This window comes from Ochotona curzoniae, unplaced genomic scaffold, assembly GCF_017591425.1.
Source record: "Ochotona curzoniae isolate NIBS_2020 unplaced genomic scaffold, NIBS_Ocur_1.0 contig_2404, whole genome shotgun sequence".
NCBI lineage: Eukaryota > Metazoa > Chordata > Mammalia > Lagomorpha > Ochotonidae > Ochotona > Ochotona curzoniae.
In genome coordinates, this window is record NW_024465451.1 from 8,195,608 (window position 1) to 8,214,207 (window position 18,600).

The 18,600-nt window shown below is 47.4% G+C and overlaps 1 non-coding gene across 1 annotated transcript; it reads right to left on the bottom strand.

The window, feature by feature from the left end:
* Positions 1-17,682: 17,682 nt before the first annotated feature.
* On the bottom strand, positions 17,683-17,807 carry LOC121152434. The gene has a single exon (XR_005883272.1). It is a non-coding gene; the product is annotated as a small nucleolar RNA ACA64 (small nucleolar RNA).
* Positions 17,808-18,600: the final 793 nt, after the last annotated feature.

The window sequence follows — 18,600 nt, forward strand, 5'->3', positions numbered from 1 at the left end:
GTTAAAACTTACTGTTATATGTCTTACTACTTGTTATAACTAGCAAAAGAAGAAATTTGGAATCTCCAAATATGCTTGTGGATTTTCTATGTTTCCTTTCAGCTTTATCATTTGTTTACTTCATATTTTGATGCTATGTTCTAAGTTATATTAGGATGGTTTTGACTTCTTGATTAATTAATCCTTTCATCTATATGAAAATCCCCAATAATAGTCCTTCATCTGATATCTGCTTCATCTGATATTAATGTAGCTATTCCTTCTTTTGTTAAATGTCTTCATGGTATATCTTTTTGCACTCTATCAGCTTTAATGTGTTTTGTTTTGTTTAAAATGGATTTCCTACAGACGTCTTATAATTGAGCTTTATTTTTATAACTGCATGGCAATCTCCCCCTTTAAATAGGGCTATTTAAATTATTTATACTTTATGTAATTATTTATATGACAATATCTAAGTCCACCATCTTGCTGCTTGTTTTCTGTTTGCCCTATCTAAGTTTTTTTTTTTGTCCTCTTTCCCTACTCTCCTTTGGATTGATATTTTTATTAATTTATTTTAAAGATAGTTATTTACTAGTGATTTCATTGGAAAAACAGAGAGATGAAGGAGGCAAATGGGGTTAAAGATCTTCCATCTATTGGTTCACTATTCCGAATGTTCAAAGCATCTTGGTATGAACAAAACTGAAGGCAGGAGCTGAAAACTCAGTTCAGGTCTCCTATATGGGTGATAGGGACCCACCCAACTGCTTCAGCCAACAGCTGCTGCCTTGCCAGCTGCAGGCAGCTAGAACTGGAAGTGGAGCTGGGGTTCAAACTTAGGCATACAGAAGCTTAACCCCCTATGCCAGATGCCTACCTCAGAACTGGTGTGTTGAAATGCTCCAGAAATGTTGTTGACTTATTAGCTGTCATTACTTTGTAATGGTTTCTCTAAGGCAGTTAAGACATCAGTTAGGACATCTGCAGGCCATTTTGGAGTGTCTAAATTCAAGTCTTGGCTTCACGCTTAAGTTTCACTTCCTGCTAATGCATACCTTGAAAGGAAGCAGCTAAGGCTCCAGCAGGATTGGCCCAGTCCCATCTGCTCTGTGGATCTGGGGAATGAACCAGAAGATGGACGATCTCTTTCTGTCTCACTGCTTTTCAAATAATACATCAACAAGATATGCAACAGCCTGTCTTCCAATAATACTGTATCACTTTATGTCTGACATAATAATTTTATAGCAATGCTTTGTTTTCTCTCATTTGTTTTACTGTTATTGTCATACGTTGTTTCTGTATATGTTGTAACTCCCATAGCACATTGCGTTACTTTTCCTTTAAGCAAGCAATTGTCTTTGAAAGAAACTAAAAGTAATAGGAAAAATACTTTATCTCACTCTCTTTTTTCTTTACAAAGATTTCTTTATTTGAAGGGCAAAGTGACAAAAAGAATGGGAGAGACAAAAATAGGGAAAGAGAAAGAGGGGTCTTCTGATCACTGGTTTACTCTCCCAAATGGCCCAACAGTCAGGCATGGGCAGCTGCAGCCAGGAGCCAGGAGCTCCATCCGACTCTCCCGGATGGGTGGCAACTGCCCAAGTGCATAGGCCATCTTGTGCATCGGCACACTCCGTTCATTCACAATTGGGCTCATTTTACTTTAGTGTAAAGCCCTTTCTGCAATATTTATGGTGTCAACAAATTGTCCTTGTTTAAGAAAACTTCTAGTTCACCTTTATTTTTGAAAATTATTTATGCTGGATCTACGTTGGTAGCCTTGATTGTCTTATGGTTAATTTCTAGATAGAAATTTGTGGCAGTTCTTTGTTAGTATGCAATGTGCTTCTATTCTCTGGCTGCTTAAAGGCAACTAGCTTTTCTGCTTATTATTGGTCATTAGGAATGTGTGCCTTGGTGTGGTTCTCCTGGTGTTTATTCAAGGCTTACTGAGTTGCTTGGACCTATGAGCTCATCAAATATGGAAAAATTTTGACAGTTTTTTTTTTCAAATATATTTCCCTGTGTTTCTCCCATCCGTTTCCTGTTACATGATTATTAATTTATATTTGTCCCATCTGTCTCTTATCCTCTGTCTAACTTGTTCAGGCTTCCCCCGCCCCCCTTGCAATTCAGTTCCATTTCCATTGCTCTGACTTTGAGTTCACTGCTGCATTCCTTTGTATAGTTTACCATTAATCTCGGTTGGTGAGTATTTCATCTTGGATGTATTTTTTTTAAGATTTTATTTTTTTTCCCCTTGGGAAGGTAGCTTTACAGAGAGAAGGAAAGACAGAGAAAGATGTTCTGTCTGCTGATTCACTCCCCAAGTGGTCGAAACAGCCAGAGCTGAGCCAATCCAAAGCCAGGAGCCAGGAACCAGGAGCTTCTTCCTTCTCCAGGTGTAGAGTCCCACACAGGTGTAGGGTCCCAAGGTTGTCCTCGACTGCTTTCCCAGGCCACAGCAGGGAGCTGGATGGGAAGTAGAGCTGCCAGGACATGAACTGGTGCCCACATGGGATTTATCCACTAGGCTACTGTGCCAGGTCCTGCATATGTTTTTAACCTCTAAAATTCCTGCTTGATTCTTTAAAGGAATCTTCCATTTACATTCTCATATTCATATTTTCCTTTAAATCTTTTAGCATACTGGTAATAACTTTAAATTTTGCCATCCTTTTGAAAATGCTTTATTTATTTGACTGGAAAGTCAGAGTTAGAGAAGGAGAGACAGAGAAATCTTCCATGTACTGGTACTCCTCAAATGCCTGCAATGGCCAAAGCTGGGCTGATCTGAAGCTGGGAACCGGAAGCTTCTTCGAGGTCTCCCATGTGGTTGCAGGGGACCAAGGACTTGGGCCATCCTTTACTGCTTTCCCAGACCGCAAGCAGGAAGCTGAGTGGAGAAGTGGAGCAGCTGGAACATGAACTGATGCTGATATGGGATGTTGGCACTGGCAGGCATAGGATTAACCTGTTACACTGCGTTGGTCCCTCTATTTTAACGATTGATTTTCTCCTGGCTATGGGATACGTTATCTTGCTCCTTTAATTGTTTAGTACATTTTTACTGCATGCTGGATACCTTTTTGGTTTACAGACTTGTAAGTGAATAGAGTGGAATTTAATTTTATTTCAGCTGGACTCCTTCACCCTTGAAGCCTCCATTTCTTCCATGTCTGCCTCCTCTGTGGGACACAGTCAGGTGCCTTCCGCTGACCAGTTGCGGCAGATTGCTAGCTGCCTTTTCATCCTCCGCCTCTTCCTTACTAACAGAACCTGATTTTGTTGAGATTGAATAAATAACTGCCATGAAAAATATCAACAGCCAAACCAAATCAACTACATTGTTTCTACTTTCCTTTGCAGTGAGCAAATGTTTTAGGCAAGACAAGATTACACATTTAAAACAAAACAAAACCCTCTTCAAAGGGACTGACTGCCTTGGAGAGCACTTTTTTTTTTTTCTTCATCCCCCTTCCTCTTTCTTCTTTCCTGGAATGGGTACATAATGGCTGGGGCTCTGGTAGTCGTCCTGTGACCGGGGTCTGTTGTGAGAACAGAAGCCACGCTAAGACAGAGGAGCTGGGGTCCTTGATGGCTGTTGTGTGACTGCCAGTACCGAATCTCTTATTGCTCAATTTCCTGTTACATGAAAGCAAAACAAACCTCTATTTTATGTAAACAACTCTTCCTTTGACCCTCTGCTATTAGCCTCAAAATGCAATTCTGCGTTTTACAGCAAAGAATGAGGGAGTAGCTCTCAGGATGGAGAGAACTAGCAGAGCAACCCTACCAAGGTCTAGCAACCTTGCCAAGGCCAAGGTCAAGGCAAAACACCAAGTCCATTGTGTCTGGGATCTGCAAAAGGTGGCGGACAGGTTCAGAGGTTGTGAATGGAAGTAACAGGAAGGCATGTCCTGAATATATTTCCTTCTAAGAGACTCGAATAAAATCCAAATCACTTTATCTGACATTCGAAGCCCTTTACCACCTGGTCCTCGCTTTTTTTCTATCGATCTCTTCTTGTGGACTTGGTATTCTAGGCACCTGGCATCATTGCTTGTTGTTGCTAGTATTCAAGGTTTTTTCTTTTCCACCTTTGTGCACTTGCACATGCATTTCTCTTTATCTACCTCTCTGTACCACTCCTGGGCACTCGGCCCTGGAGAAGAAGCCCAGGCTGACCTCTGCCCATGCTCTTTCCTGCCCTACTTCTGCCTTTCCTGAGTTTTACCATCGGCGGTTCCAACAGGGTTCTTGCACTCTTCTGAGACATTTTCTGACCTGCTTCTACTCTCAGGGCAAAAGCTTCCAAGGTTGATGGCCAAGTGCGGAGTGGCCAGAAGGCCTATGGCTTTCCAAATACCCAGTATGTGATACTGCTTGGATGCACAGCTTTGAACTCCAGGTTAAGGAATTCAGACCCTACCTTGCAAATTGTGAGAGACGACAGAAGCCAAGCCAAGTGCATTCTGTTCCCATGGCCAGTATGAAGGAAGGGCTGGAGACCAAGGAAATCCTGGAAATGGGGAGACTTGTCAGGATCCCCAGCGAGGGTCCCTGCCCTGTCCTGAAATGGTTAAGGTGGTCAAGTCACATGCCTTTGCAGAGGAGAAATTTCCCTGTCCTTGCCTAAGTGAATGGCTGGGATTAAAGTGACAGCCCACCTTAGTGATGGCGGCATAATTGGTTGTTCAGCTCTGTCCTTGTCAGAGCACTGACAGTTCTGCAGATGCCCTGCTCAGCTCTCCAAAGGTTAGCCTCAGCTGGTGCGGCTGTTCATTAATCATTTCTCCCTGACAGGCCTCGGTGCAGCCCACAGCTGCCATGCCGGCCCCCACGATCCCCGCCCCAGCCAGCCAGGCTGGAGGCAGCCTGAGGTCCCCAGGGGGACTGGTCCCTACCGGGGGAGACGAGCGGTCTGTGGCTCCCTCCATCTGCCTCCTCCTCCTGCTGCTGCTGCTGAGCGAGAAACACTGATACAGGAATTTCCCTAGATTCCTCTTTCCTGGAACTGGGGTCTGAGTCACCTTACAAGTTCTCCTGACATCCTTGACTGTGTCAGCTTCTCTCCTCCACCCTCACAGAGGTTTCCTATGAAAGCCAGGACAATCCCAATCCCAGAATTCCACAAAGACTTGAGGGCCAGTGAGTCTGGGCTATTCTCACTGAGAAGATGTAGCACATGGCTCAGGGCCTGAATCCTGGGTAGTGCTGGTGTAAGTGGTGTCTTCCTTGAACTGTGCGAGATGCCCAGAAGTCACCATGTGTGTCTCAAAACAGGGCATGCGTACTTGTGCCTAGGCTGGTTCCATGCCTGGAAGACTATCCTGTTGCCCTTAAGGCAGGATAAGCTGGCTACAGGCTGGGGAACTAGATCCCCAGGGTTCAGAAGACCGCAACCTTTCTTTCTGGCCTCTCCTCTCTTTCTTTTCCCTCTCCCAAGTCAACACGGTGGACTCAGCCAATGGATGGCATGGAAGGAAAAGTTGAGGTGTTCTGATGAGTGGAGGGGTGTTGAGATAACCAGGTTAGATTTGGGGCAGTGCAGAGAGGCTGATGACAAAGCTACTTTGTCCATCCAAGACTGAGACTACAAAATGCTTTTCGGGGCCTTGGTTCTCATGCTTCAAAATTCCTCAGGCCCTCTCATTTTCCTGTTTTTCTGATCCCCAATCCCTTATTTGGCACCGTGCATCTCTCTAACTTCCCTTAACTGCTTTGTTCAATGTGGATCAGCCCTTGCTCCCCAGCCAACTAGATTCAGCTTTGGAATTGCATCCCAGCTCCCTGGCCAGCCTTTCTTCATTAGGAGAAGCATGTCCCCAAGTTCTGGGTTTCAGCTACAGGGCTGCCAGTTAGTATGGGCACAATGCAGGAGTCATCATTTCCCCCCATTGATTAGCTGTCCACCTGCAAAGTTTCCAGAGGAGCAAAGAAGGGCACTGGGAGATTAGCATTCAGCGAGTCTTTTGGACTCCAAACCACTAACAACTGCATTTTCACAGTTGCAGAGCCCACAAATAGTCAACCCAGAGACTGAAACAGTGTAAGGTGGTTTCCTCAAATTCTCGCCCCATCCGAATAAGAGCTCTTCTTCAAATGCTTCCCAGGGGAAGTTGGCATCTCTTGGGTTTACCCAGAACTCTACATTGTCCAGCATTCTGCTTGATCTTCCCCAGAACTTCTCAAGGAAAAGGTCATACCCATTTTACATTTGAGGAAACTGAGGCTTGGAGAGAACAGATGACTTATCCAACAGCCTCCAGCAGGCTCTTTAGCACTCATAGCTAAGTTTCTTCAGTTTGCAAACTCCAGGTCCAACATTTTCCTTGTGTTGTTGTTTGTTTGTTTGTTTGGAAAGGCAGGGATATAGAGAGAAGCAGAGACAAAGAGAAAGATCTTCCATCTGCTAGTTCACTCTTCAAGTGGCCACAATGGCTGAAATTTCCTCCAGGTTTCCCACATGGGTGCAAGGTCCCAAGACTTTGGACCATCCCCTTCTGCTTTCCCAGGCCACAAATAGGGAGCTGGAAGGGAAGCAGAGAAGTCAGGACATGAACCACCGCCCATATGGGATCCTGGTAGATGCAAAGTGAGGAGGTTAGCCAGTTGGTTTTCGTGCCAGGCCCTCCTTGCATCAGTAATAATGAACTTGATATGACTTGAAGCCAGGTTCTTTAGCAGTGGGTCCATCAACAGTGGGGACTTACGCATTGCAACGTGTGAGCAGCATCCGTGGTCTCTAATCTTCCAATGCCAGCCATGTCTCTTCCTCCAGGAGCAACACCAGAGAAAATGTCCAGAAACTGCCAAATCTCTTGCAAGGGAGAGTGGACTCACAATGGCCTCTAGCTGCTTTCTTTCTGCCCTTCTGCTCTGGGGTATCTTCAGATGTTGCTGAGCTTAGGCCAGAAGCTGCTTTCCATGCACAGGGCAGGCACTCCTTACCAGAGGAGAAGTCAAGGACTACAGCAGGGTAAGAAGCCGCTGAAAGACTGTACCTGGCAGTGATGATGAAGAATGAGAAAGACCATTTTGAGCAGAAATCCAGGAGACATACACAGAGGAAAGGGGTCACTGGGAAGCTCCATCTTCTTGTGCATCTCTCAGTCTCCCCATCCTCCTCCAATGCATCATCCATCCATCCCTTGTATGTCCCCTTCCCTGGCAGAAGGCCCATACATAGCACCATACAGAGAGAAGTCACTGAGGAACCCTCCTGTGGTGCTGCTGGGGGCAACGGGACTCTTGCATCTTTTTCAGTAACCTGTGTCACTGGAACAAGTCTCCAACTTTCTGCTTCCTGAGATTCAGGATAATAACATGTTCCTTGCAGAATCATAGTGAGAACGTAGCAAGCTAATGTATATGAGAAGTGCTTTCTCTGCTATACAAATGTTAGCTATTATTATGGAGAATGTTAAGCAAGTACAAAAATCACTGTAATATTAGACATTAAGTGTTAAGGGATACAATAAAAAGGAGCAAAGGCTCTGAACACTGACTTCACAGAGAAAAGAAATGCAGATAACCAGTACACGTTAAAAGATGCTCAAGTTCACTAGTATTTAAGAAAATGGAAATTAAAATAAAATGCCCTTGGTCACCAGGCAGATAGTGCAAGGTGCGAAATAGTTAAAAGTTGGTGAGAATGTAAGGATACAGGCACACCTATACTTCATGGGAGAACTATGTCACCACATCCTACGCTGAAAATTATGTGTTAGTAAAAAAATTAGGTGTATCATGTCCTCTGGCCCCAAATTCACATGTGTGACTATTTCTGACAGAAACAAAAGCTTTTGCATACAAAAATAACAGGATGGAAAACCACTCTGAACAGTTGAATAGATACATGGAAGTATACAATCATGAGCATGAATCAGACATATATGAACCGGCATGGAGGAATATCCAGATATATTATTAGGTTTCAAAAAAGGTCATTGTCTATGTATAACATGATCTTGGCTAAATATCAGAATGTCCTTTTAGGAGTTTGGAGTGATAGCGTAGTGGTTAAGGTCCTCGCCTTGGAAGCGCCTGGGATCCCATATGGGCACCGGTTCTAATCCCAGCAGCTCTGCTTCCCATCCAGCTCCCTGTCTGTGGCCTGGAAAAGCAGTCAAGGACAGCCCAAAGATTTGGGACCCTGCACCCATGTGGGAGATGTGGAGGAAGCTCCTGGCTCCTGGCTTCATATTTTCTCAGCTCCAGTCATTGCGGCCACTTGGGGAGTGAACCATTGAATGAAAGATCTTCCTCTCTGTCTCTCCTCCTCTCTGTATATCTGACTTTCCAAATAAAAATAAGTAAATATTTAAAAAAAAAGAATATCCTTTTATTTGTGTGGCCATATGAAGGAACATGTTAGTGTGAGCATAAAGAAAGGCATTGGAAATGAAAACAAAACAAAAAATCGGTTATCCAGGGGGATCTGGGCACAGGAAGAACAGGAGAAAGAGAGGTTTTCTTGATGTAGTTCAGCACCGCTTGCCTTGTCATGTGTTAACATGGAAGGTTGAGGTCACAGTGAAGGAGCAGGGAAGGGGGCTCAGAATGGGAGATGTCCTCCAAAGGGGAGACAGCTGGACTGGACTTGAAAGAACGAGCAGGTTTAGGAGCTGAGTCAGTCCCACAACTTGGAATGAAAGCTCCAAGCTTTAAGCCCTGGCTGAGCTCATACAAGTGCAGGGAATCAGGGAGGACTATCAGATCCGCCTGGCCTGGGCCTAACCCCAGAATGAAAAGAAACAAAACAAAAATGAAAAACACAAAAACAATGATTGCCCAAAGACCAGCCCTGGGGGGTGCAGAGACAAGACTGAATCAAAGCCATGATCAGCCCTAACTGGATGGAGGCCTCCCAGTGACTGGGTTCAAGGGCAGAACCCCTGGCCAGCCACCTTGTCCACTCGAAAGCCCTTCAGAAGGAGCCCTTTCTGCAGCCCCACTAAAGCTAGAGGAGAGCAAAGAAAACCACAAGGCCGGCTGGAAAACCTGCCTACTTTGTCTTTAGTATTAAAGAAATGCAAAGGTGATGAATTAGGCAAATTGGCTGATGTCAAGTTGTATCCATCAGAATGATTCAGAGCCTGAAATGAGTAATAGTAATGGAGAATAGCTATTACTAAGAGCAACCAAGCTAGCACCAGTGAAAAGGACAAAGGACAAACAGGCAGTGAGCAAGACACTGGGTCCCTGAGTCTCACTGGGTCTCTGAACCTCATCGCACAGAGGCGACCCTGGGCCAGGGGCTGCTCCTTGCCTACCGTGTCACATGTGGGCCAAGAGCTTGAACAAGATCAAAGAATGTTCACATTCATTTTTCTGACTTGATCAAATGTCAGGCTGGTGGAAGGGACTCTGTCTCATAGCCAGGGATATGGAAGCCCAGAGAAACGTCATGGTCCCTACTGCTGAAAGAGACACATACAGCTTTCAATGCAGGATCCATGCATCTTTATCCAGGATCCAAGTCCCTGCACTTGCTCTGTGAAAAAAAAAGGAATTCTTGACTTTTCCCTCCAGCACAAACAAGAGTGAGGCTGTGTGTACAGAAGTGGGAGGGGAGTGGAGGAGTGAAGCCCTCCGCCATACATCACAGACTCTCTCTGTGCAGGTCATGGGCAGCAGCCTTCGTCTCTCCCAGCCTCGCTGAGTCTATAGAGCCTTGTTCTCTTCAGTGTGATTGGATAACATCCCACCAGAGCCCCTTGGCCCAGGCCAGGGCCTGAACCATCAGGAACAGTCATAAAAGATGACCTGGGTCAGAGTTCCCCCTGAATCTGGAACTAGAACAGAAAACAGGCAGAGAATACCAGCTGCTAGCAGAGCCATAGTGTGGTTCAGTGTATTTATTTCTATAGCTGCCATGAGCAACATCTGCACATGGGGTGAGTATAGAACACCAGCTCCTCTCTCATAGAGCTGGAGTCTCTTAGCACCGGCAGGACTTGCAGCCCCTCAGCAAACTCCAGGAGCACAGAGTCCATCAAGGCCTCCCAGCTCCTGTTGCTGCCAGCCATCCCTAAGTTTCCTTGCCTTGGGATGGCATCACTCCATTTCCTGCTTGTATCTTCATGTGGTCATTTCGTCCTATGTGTCCCTGTGTCTTGTCTTACAAGGGCAACAGTGATTGGGTGAAGACACACCCAAAGCCAGGACAACCTCCTTCTAAGCTGATTGTTTCTGCATAGAGCTTATCTCCATCTATGGACACATTCATAGGTATAGAGAGTTGAGACCTTAACGTAATGTTTTGGGGAATATAGTTCACCTCCCATACCTGGGCCACAAGAGTGCAAGAGAGAAAACCTAGGAGTGGCAGCCTCCAAGGTCCTCAGCACTCCCCTCCAGGGGTCCGAGCAGTAGTCAGCCTTGGATCCTGGAGACAGCCCTGCTACAAATCCAGAGATCCTACTCGGAATCGCCCTCCGCCACCTCTCTAATCAGCTTACTGTAATCTGAAAGGATGCTATTCCTCAAAATTAAAATGAGCTTAAACAACTGAGTTTAATTTTTTTTTTCTCCTATAAATTTTCTTAGCTTCAAAACTGAAACTCAAAAACTTAAAATGCATCACAGTTCTTTTTGTTGGAGAGTACAACATTTCTCCCATGTGCTGGTCCAGCTCAACCATCGGGATGGTTGTTGATATTGAAACAGCCACCTCCTGTCACTGATATCAACCAGGAATGCCTGAGACACCCTGAGGAAACCAGAATTTGAATTGCTGGAGCATGTCTAAGAGGGCTTTGGTTAGACCCTAAAGAAGTTAGCCTAGCAACACAGCATTCTTTTAGCAAGCGGGCTGGCCTGCCCGAGTCACCACAGCGTGGGAAGGAAAGGAGCCAGCTGTCCCCAGCCTGGCTTAGAGCTCCTTTCTCTGCAAAGTCACGCTTCGTGCAAGTCTAGCAGTCTTAAGGGAGTGACTGTGGTGGGATGACAGCTTGGCCCTAGCTTCCTCAGCCAACCCGTGCCCTCATGTGCCAATCCACACACCCCTCCATGTACAAGACTCCTCCCAGAGCAGAGACCCATGGGGAGGAATGAGGCTGGGGTCAAACACCTGAATGGGTGCCAGGAGGTCCTGGCTCTGTGAAACGATCAGTGTCCACGACTATAATTATATACACAGTGTATTAAAGGCTGTGTGAAGACCGTGGAGTGTGTGTGTGTGTGTGTGTGTGTGTGTGTGAGAGAGAGAGAGAGAGAGAGAGAGAGAGAGAGAGAGAGAGAGAGAGAACACTCCAATGGCTTAGCAACTCAAAGACTTCTCCATCTGGCCCTTCCCTGACTTCATGAGGCTCCTACAGCCGCTAGCTCCCCAGAGTACTTTCAAACACCTTGGATAAGTTTCAGACTCAACACTTGCACCAGCTGTTGCTCCTTCCCCTTGTATGAGCTCTGTGCATCTATGGACAAACATGGAAAGATCACAGTGCTGCCTTCTTTACCCAAGAAGCACAAACAGTAGAGTGGTGAGGTCTGAGAAGTAAGAGAGAGGCTGTCAGTCCTGACTCCCCCCCACCCCCGACCTGTACTAGGACTTCTGAAGCTTGCTGTTAATCCTCTCTTGTACGCTTGGTATACTGCCTGCCTTTGGAGGGTCTAATCCTGGCCTCAAGCCATAGCAGCTTTAGCACTTCTAGCCAATATTTGGGACTCAACACCAGCATCAAGGTGTTAGACAGACCTTGATCTTATTGGCCAGTTTTCAGCTGGCCTGAACCTTGATGCCTACTTTTGGCATCTCATTTTTTTTTTCATGTAGTTCTGACCACTACCATGAAACCTCTTAGAATGGGATGCAACCTGTGTTGACCATTCCTCTCCATTTCATGAACTGCACCCCCAGTGAAATTAGGATCAGAAGTTGAGACCCTGTGAGGTGCCAGCAATCCCACCTTGCCCCCAGTCTTTGCCAAGCTTGTCATCCTGGGGATATCCTGTTGGATCATGTGACCAAACAAATCCACAACAGCAGTTGATGCAGAGGTGAATGCTGCTGGCTGCCACTTTGGGCTTGTCCCCAAAGGGCCCCAGTACCAAGCATCCAACAGATGAGTTCTCTGGTAAGAATCAGCAAGGAAGCCCAAACTGCAGATCAGGGAAGCTGTGCCTAGAGGGGCTCTTGAAACCATTCACTTGATGTACCATTCTACTATTCATTAAAGATTTATTTATTTGGAAAGGCAGATATACAGAGAAAAGAAGAAGCAGAAAGATCTTCCATCCACTGGTTCACGCTCCAAATGGTTGCAACAGCTGGTGCTGAGCCATTCTGAAGCCAGGATCCAGGAGTTTCTTCCAAGTTTCCCACATGGGTGTAGGATCCCAGGGCTTTGGGTCATCCTCTCTTGCTTTCCCAGGCCATAAGCAGGGAGTTGGATGGGAAGTGGAGCAGTTGGGAAACAAGCTGGTGTCCTTATGGGATGCTGGCACTGCAAGGCTGAGGATTAGACATTTGAATCATTGTGTAAACCCCGCAATGTACCTTTTTAATCATGATAAAACCAAGGCTTCCTAATTCTAGCCTGGGCAGAGACAAATTCCTCCCTGCACACCTGGAGAACTGCTCTAGATTAAGCGTGACAGAGGCAGGTTCTTCTCTTGGGAAGCATGGTAACCTGATATGGATGATCTGGGTACACAGATGCAGCCCAGCAGAGGAGCACTGGGCACACTGAAGGACAAGAATAGAGGCCTGGAGGGAAACAGAGGAAGTTGGCTGGGCCCAGGGAATTGTGTTCTGCACCTGAGACAGTGTTTTTCCAGGTTCAGGTGCGAGCCAGAGTATTTCACCTCCCTGGCTTCTGCTCCAACCCAAACTACAGAAAGCAACAAACTGAACAGAGACTTAGTATGAAGACTGCATTGGACCAGTGAATGTCATAGTGCAGCAAAGACAAACAACTTCATTCTTCTGCAGTCATTGCTTCTAACACTCTCTTAATTCCCTCTTTTGTCCCCTCCATGGGAGCTCAGGCAGGCCACCAGTTGTCCTCTCACTGGCCATCAGGAGGACATTGTCTGTTTGGTTGTGAAGGTTGTTTCGGCTATTCATCAGGCCAAAAGCTGACAACATCAAGTCTGCCCAAATTAAAACTTCTGTCTTGCTAATGAGTCAACTTACTTCCCTTGGCCCAGCTTCTGGATGTGGAACCAGAGGGGTGGTCTGGCCTTTCACTTGTATTTTTACCCTTCTTCGTCTTCTCTCTCTGCTGCTTTTGGCTACTCTAGAATGAGGACAGAAGGATTTCAAGTTAGAGGAAAGCTAGAAGTTCTATTTTCGACCTAAATTGTTCTGTGATCTTTTCTTGGCCGATGCTGGTTGGGATGGAAGTCTTTGCTCTAACAGATCTTGGGAGTCTGACTCTCTCACAAGGAGGTTTCCTTTGGGATCTCCACCCTGAGCATCTCCTGAGCTGAAGGGTGTGTCTGCTGGCTGACATCTTACAGGCCCCTTCCTGCTCTAAGAGTTCCACCAGGGTGTCTCCTCATTACCAAGAACTCAGAATATCTTTACTACCCAACACCACCCAAACCCAGTTATCTTTTAGACGTTGTCTCCTGCAGTGTCCCCATGCATCCTTGCCCAGTGCCCCAGCGATACTCAGGCTGGTCCACCTCTTGTCCTGCTTTTGACCTCATGATTGCAAATGCTTCCACCGACCGCTTGCCTTCAGCATCCTCCCAGGTGCCAGTATCTGTGTGCATGTATGTTCCTGGGGATGAATGCCAAGCTCTCCCTCTGTGCTCCATGCCCAGAACACCTAGTGGGCTTGGGAGCTTCTGCGGCTCAGTAGCGATCCAGCTGGAGAGTGGGCTGCTTGTTTGCACTTTTGCTGGCAGCCCCGGCTCTGAGCGATTCCCTTGGAAGCACTGTCACTTGGCTAGGGGTGTGAAGGACAGCCCTCCCCTCCTCTTCACCATGGGGACAAGAGGATGGAGCACAGCTCTCCTTACAAAGCTGACAACTCACCCTCTCCCTAGGTTACCTACCTTCACTCAGTTCTCCAGTGTTTCTGGATGGATGGACCAAAGCCAGGCGACAGGGCTAAGACCAAGCTGTACTTTATTCCTCAGCGAAGGCATCTGGCAGCAACGGCTTCCATCTTGGCCCGCAGGAAGTCAGGTCAGCAGTCCAGTCACATCATTGCTTTGGTGGATGAGTTACAAAATGATCTACGCACCCTCCTTCTGTGGCAGTGGTGAGTCTGAGGGCGAGGGAGAAGCTTGGGTCATCCCGAAAGTGGGTCAGGGCTGCTGTGGTCCTGGCCTGGGCCATGGCCTGGGCCCTGTGTTGCACCTATTGCTTGCCTTTCCCAGAATCCTCCCCTGCAGATCAGTGAGTCATCTCTGCAGAAAGTGGATTGAGCACCAACCTCAGCTTTCCTGAAAGTCAGAGCTTCTGGAAACGGCCTGGAACGGTGGTGCTGACGAGGGGGCTGGGGGCAGGGAGTACAGCTCTGGCTCCAGGAAAGGGAGCAAAATGCTAATGCCAGGCAGGTCAAGAGCCCTGGAGGGGAAATGTGACAGTAATTACGGGGGAGGCTGGCCTTCTCATCCTGGGTCGTGACCACTCCCTACAGTCTCTGTTGAGGTCACTCGAAGCAGGAGATTGTATCCGGCCAGACGCTGGAGACCCGAGCCCAGCAAAGCGCTCAGGACAGCTTTATTTAATTCCCTGTCCATATGGAAATGCCCTCCCCTGAACAGTTTGGAAGCCACAATTGCATTAGCCGTCTGGAGCTCCCATAAGCTCAATCAAGCCATAATCAAGGATCTTCTGTGATTGTCCATTATCTGCCTCTCAGCCAGAGAGGCACGTTCTTGAGGGAAAGTGATCAGAGAGCTGCGTTCCTGGCACTAATTACACGCTGGCCTGCATCTGTGTCCCTCCCACGCCTGTCAGGAGCCATTGTGGACAACCCCGGGACATCTCATCCGCTTCCGTGCAGGGGACTCTGGGCAGGCTCAGCTCCCAGAATAGAGTCCATGCAGATTGGTCTGCGGATGCCTTGCCAAGCAGCCAAGGTCTCCGCAGTGTCAACACTGCTGTGTGTTCTACACTGAAAGCGCCCTGGGGTGCTCGGGAGGGGCCTGCTGCTAGGTCAGCAGATAATGCACAGTGGGAGCCAGGCAACATCTGGAGATGTGGCACAAGCAGCCAGATGGGCACCTTGTGAGATCCGTGAGGTTGAAGGGGAGGCAGGCGCCAGAGGCCTGGGCTGGCCCGGCTGAACAAATAGCCATCCTCTAGGGGAGGGCACAGGAGACCCCGATGCTGGCTTTAGCTGACTTATAGCACGGTTTTCTCTCATTCCCCACAACTGCTGTTGTCAGCTCCAATCCAATTGAATGGGACTCTATGGCTGTCTGCTCTCCCGTCTCACTGCAGTTCCCACACACTGGTTGCTCTCTAGCCCTCAGCACTCAATGGCCACATTTCCTGCTGTGGAAACTTTGATGTCTTAGCTGCCAGGAAGCTCTCCCCACACCACGTATACCCCTACCTCTAACCCCGATGCAAGATACAGCCTCTCGCTTTACTGCACCACAGCAAGCCCTCACTGAGTACCTCTCCTGGCAGCTATCTACCTGGATGCAGCCTCGTAGCCAGGGGACCGAGAATTCCTTGCAAACTGAAGCCATCTCCAGCTTTTCTGTGTCCTTCAAGCCATGTGGAAAAAAAAATCACACCTAAGGACAGGAAGTGATAAACCAACATGTGTGAATGATTGTGCAATGTATACCATTTTTTTTTTCACTTAAAAAAATAAGAAAGTATTATAGTGAAGTTCTTTTTTTTTCTTTTTTAAGTGAAAACGTCTTTTTTTAAAATTTTATTTATTGTATTATGTGACACAGTTCAATATAGGCACTGGGATTCCCCCCACCCCTCTCCCAACCCTCCCCCCATGGTGGGTTCCTCCCCCACACCCCCCCCCGTTGCGCAACCACAGTTCAGGTTTAGTTGAGATTCCTTCATTGCAAGCATACACCAAGCATAGAATCCAGCATCTCATTGTCCGGTCAAGTTCAGCGGCTTCTTGGGGAGACCCTCCCTGGTCCGAAGGCAGAGCCAACAGAGTAGAATCCCGGTCAATTAAAAGCCCCAACATAACATCAGCAATGATATATAACGTTAGGGGATAAATTGACAAAGTATTGAGCAACCAATTTGTCAAAATTGGATGCATAGTCTTAACAACTTCCTGTGACTATTTCAATGACATTTCAACAATTGAGGTGCGAAACAGTTTTAGGAAGGGTGTGCAGAGAAATCTTCCATACCTTGGTGAGGAGTACTTAATCCCCGTGTCCTACCTAGTAAGGTGTGTGTGAGTCCATGCTGACCAAGCCTTCCTTGTTGTTCTCTGCCTATCCTTTCCAATTCGTGAGTGTGTGTGTGTGTGTGTGTGTGTGTGTGTGTGTGTGTGTGTGTGTTGGGCGGGGGGGGCCTCTGGAGCGTCCCTCATGGTCATTGCAGAGAGGGTGGGGATCTGAAGTTGGAGCTAAGTAAGAACCAGAGATAGCTCCTTGCCCTAGTCCTGAAGGGAGTTTACTGTTCTTCTGTTTCTGAAGACCGCTCAAGTTTCCTGGTTGTTGTTCCGATGGCCTTGGATCCTATGATGAAGGATTCAGCTTCTTCCACCCCGTGCGGTAGGTCCAAAGAGGGGTGGGGATGTCCTCTGAGTTCTCGGCCTCCGAAGGCATTCCAGTCCCCCATGGTCTCTTTGGCAGTTGGGATGTGGTCCTTGGCGCCCGTACTGACAGCCCTTGGTGGGGATCCGGGAGACTCCAGGTTTGGGATACAAGCCTCCTCCTGTCCACCTGCTCCACTCTGTGGTCCCCCACTGTTCTGTGCACATGACCTCCTGTTAATAGGTTGTCAGGGTCGCTTTTGATTCCCCCTGTATGTCTTTGTAGTTTCACTGTTGTCTAATGTTGTCTTGAATCTATTGTCTACAAGTTACCTGTTATGTGCCTGAGAGGTTACACTACACGGCTTCCTCACATGTTCACAGGAGATGGAAGGTTTCTTTGCTCTCCCGCCCAATTTCTGAGTAGTAAAAGGTTTTGAAAATATATTTGGTTATACAATTTTAAAAACACATGTGTTGAGACCAAATTAGGTAGAGGTCCATCGGGGGAGATTTACATCATTGGGAAGCTTTAGGGTTGATTCATGTACCCAAAGCCCTGAGGGTTCAGCATGGAGCTTTCTGAGCAGCAATCATAGAAACCAAATCCCAGAGCTCCCTGGCCGGGCGGCCAGCAGACAAAGCCTACCACCAAATGGTGCACTGGCCACCCAATACCGGCTCCGGACGCGCGCATGATTGAGGCCGCATGCGATCCAGGTCTGGGACACTACTTGTCCTGGGGCCTTCCAGCCCCCATGCGGTGGTTGGAAGACTACTTTCCCAGGTTCAAGCTCCACCCCTTCCCGGTCCTGCCCCCAGCTCAAGCCCGCAGGCGAGCAGTGAAGCAGTTGGACCCGCTACACAGAGCTCCATGGGTAGTCCACGGCGCTCGGCAAGCCTGATACCGGCTCCGGACGCACGCATGGTTGTGGCCACGTGCGATCCAGGCATGAGACGCTACTTGTCCCGGGGGCTGGAAGACTCTTTGGTTTTCTTTTTGAACCTGCTTGTCGTTTCCTGTTTTCTGTTTTGCACCTGTCGGGGCCTGGGTCTCATCGTTCCACACAGGCAATGGGAGATGAGCTGAGGCTCCTGGTGGCTCTAGGCGCTGAATCTCACCCATGGCCATGGCCAAAGCCAGGGCGATTTTCATCCAGCGCCAATATAGTGAAGTTCTTAGCAGCACCATCAAGAGAATAGGAAGTTAGTGAGTGGCTATGGAACTAGACCCTCTGGGTTCGATTCCCAGATCTGTCACTTCCTGGTTGGCAGTGGGCAAATGTCTTAACACTTCTGTTTCTACCTCTGGAAAAACTGTGGGATGCTGTCAGGCAAACAAAGCGAGTTTATGCTTACTGAGTTCTTAGAGTAATGTCTATGTGGCACACAATGAGTGCTTAATAAGTGTCAATTGTATCTTTCTTCTCTGTGGCCCTTTCTCAATGATCCTCTGTTCTGCTCCCAAACAAGGCATCCTGTCATGAACTGAACCTATCTGTTTTCAGTCTACGTGTGTACACCCAGGATAAGAATGCTTGTAGTTTTTTTTTTTTAATACACTTTAATTTACATACCTAATGCATTGGTTAGTATCCTTGAGTTGCAATGACAGAAAGCTCATCTCCGGTCACCGTTGAGGAGGTCTGTGAGTATCTCCTGTTACTGAGAAGCTTGGTAGTGGGGACAGCTTCAAGGGTGATCAGACTTATCGGCTCAGCAGCCTTATCAAGGGCCTGCTTCATTATTTATTTATGTATTTTTTTACTTCTTGTTCTTTCTGCAGTGTCGGTTTCATGCTAGAATCAGTTCTTCCTCATGATGGCAAGACAGCTGCCAAAGGCTGTAGGACCATTTGCCTTGTTGTCCACAGCCAGGGAGATAGAGGCCATCTGGAATGTCCTCCAGAAGAAAGAAGAAGTTTCTTCCCCAGAGAACCCTGTCTTCACTTTTC